At 43.2% G+C, this 2,578-nt stretch overlaps 1 pseudogene; it reads right to left on the bottom strand.

Moving 5' to 3' along the window:
- Positions 1 to 555: 555 nt before the first annotated feature.
- On the bottom strand, positions 556 to 1,681 carry LOC108352631 (glyceraldehyde-3-phosphate dehydrogenase pseudogene; annotated as a pseudogene).
- Positions 1,682 to 2,578: the final 897 nt, after the last annotated feature.

The raw sequence follows: 2,578 nt of genomic DNA, 5'->3' as shown, positions 1-2,578 counted from the left end.
GAAGTACTGAATGATCATAACCTTCCCAACTGTTATAGAAAGTATGTAATAGAAAGTACAATTTATTCAGATCCATCCTCATGGGTTTTAGTACTGAATGTGTGTGTGTGTGGGGGGGTGGTGTGTGTGAACATGAATGTATAAATGCACATACATTCATGCCAAGGCCAGAGGATACTGGGTGCCTTCATGCATCATGGTGAATGAAGAACTTGCTGTTTTAGCTGGTTAGCTTGTCTGGTCTTCAAAAACCTCTTATTGGACATCATCTGCTCCCAATAGCTATAAGAACATGACATGAAATTTTATCTCAAGCTTTGCACAGGACTGCTAAGGATTTAATTTCTGGTTACTATTTTTGAACAACAAGCATTTTTATCCATTGAGCCGTCTTTCTAGTCCCCAGATATAGGCGTATATACTTTACAAAATGAATAGCTTTGATTCTCCTAGGATTTTTCCTTTTTTTTTTTTTTTTTTAGGGTGCAGCGAACTTTATTGATGGTATTCAAGAGAAAAGGGAAGGCTCCCTATGCCCCTCCTGTTATTATGGGGTCTGGGATGGAATTGTGAGGGAGATGCTCAGTGTTGGGGGCTGAGTTGGGATGGGGTCTCCTCAGCAACTGAGGGCCTCTCTCTTGCTCTCAGTATCCTTGCAGGGCTGGGTGGTCCAGGGTTTCTTACTCCTTGGAGGCCATGTAGGCCATGAGGTCCACCACACTGTTGCTGTAGCCGTATTCATTGTCATACCAGGAAATGAGCTTTACAAAGTTATCATTGAGAGCAATGCCACCCTCAGCATCAAAGGTGGAAGAGTGGGAGTTGCTGTTGAAGTCGCAGGAGACAAACTGGTCCTCAGTGTAGCCCAGGATGCCCATTATTGGGCCCTCAGACGCTTGCTTCACTACCTTCTTGATGTCAACATACTTGGCAGGTTTCTCCAGGCAGTATGTCAGATCCACAACAGATACATTGGGGGTAGGAATACAGAAGGCCATGCCGGTGAGCTTCCCGTTCAGCTCTGGGATGACCTTGCCCACAGCCTTGGCAGCACCAGTGGATGCAGGGATGATGAACTGGACTGCCCCACGGCCATCACGCCACAGCTTTCCACAGGGGCCATCCACAGTCTTCTGAGTGGGAGTGACGGCATGGACTGTGGTCATGAGCCCTTCCACGATGCCAAAGTAGTCATGGATGACCTTGGCCAGGGGGCTAAGCATTTGATGGTGCAGTATGCATTGCTCACAATTTTGAGGGAGTTGTCATATTTCTCGTGGTTCATACCCACCACAAACATGGGAGCATTAGCAGAAGGGGCGGAGATGATGACCCTTTTGGCCCCACCCTTCAGGTGAGCCCCAGCTTTCTCCATGGTGTTGAAGATTCACAGTAGACTCCACGACATACTCAGCACCAGTGTACCCCATTTGATGTTTCCTGGATCTCTCTCATGGAAGATGGTAATGTTCTTCCCATTGATGACAAGCTTCCCATTCTCAGCCTTGACTGTGCCGTTGAACTTGCCATGGGTAGAGTCATACTGGAACATGTAGACTATGTAGTTGAGGTCAATGAAGGGGTTGTTGATGGCAACAATCTGCACTTTGTCAGAAGAAAAGGCAGCCCTGGTAACCAGGCGTCCAATGTGGCCAAATCCGCTCACACTGACCTTCACCATCTTGTCTATGCTCCGAGGCGGGCACTGCACAATAAGATGCGGCTGTCTCTGGAACAGGGAGGAACAGAGAGCCAGGATTTTTCTTGATACAAAAATAAATAAGTAAGTAAGTAAGCAAATGAATAAATAAATATATAAGCTTCAACAATCTATGAACCTTGGTTTCTATGAATTCTGAGGTATTTGACCCCTGGAGCCAGATGAAGCTGAGGCCAGTTCTGTGTTTTCCTTCTCCTCCATTCTATATTAAGTTAATCTTCTATTTACCAGTTAAAAAATCTGCTTTCTTTTTAATATTGAACTTTATTTCATTATGGTTGTCTTAGTGAAGGATAGTTCAAAACCTTCGGTTCAGTATATTAAAATGAAAGTAAAGGAGTAAAATAAAAATCAGCATTTATCTATTTTTGTTTCAGATTGTCAGTGAATTCCAACCATGACTTACCTCAATGATGAACTGTGACCTGATAGTATGAAATAAAATACACCCTTTCTTCCCAAATACCTTTTGTCCATGTTGTTTAAACAGCAACAGAAAGCAAATTATGACAAAAACTGGTAGACAAAAGTGACACAATACTATGAGAGACCTGATCATGTTGTTTTGGGAGACAGTGTTGGAATTATTTGGAGCATTGAACTGGAAAAGCCAGAATGTTTTCAAATATTGATGGACTGCTGTTGCAGAAGCTAAGAACATAAGAATTCTGAAAGAAACATAGAAGACTGAGGCCTGCCCTACTCTGTAATGTTTCAGAGGGTACTTTGAGAGTCTGAAAAGTCTATTCAGGCCATTCCTGTAATATACTAAAATTTATGAATCTGTGGATATATAACCTTCTGTGCATCTTTGGAAATATAGATGCTGGTTACCTAGGGCTGAAGAATCAGCAGTAA

Source organism: Rattus norvegicus, chromosome 13, assembly GCF_021556685.1.
Source record: "Rattus norvegicus strain SHRSP/BbbUtx chromosome 13, alternate assembly SHRSP_T2T, whole genome shotgun sequence".
Taxonomy (NCBI): domain Eukaryota; kingdom Metazoa; phylum Chordata; class Mammalia; order Rodentia; family Muridae; genus Rattus; species Rattus norvegicus.
This window is presented reverse-complemented; position numbering and strand designations above follow the sequence as displayed.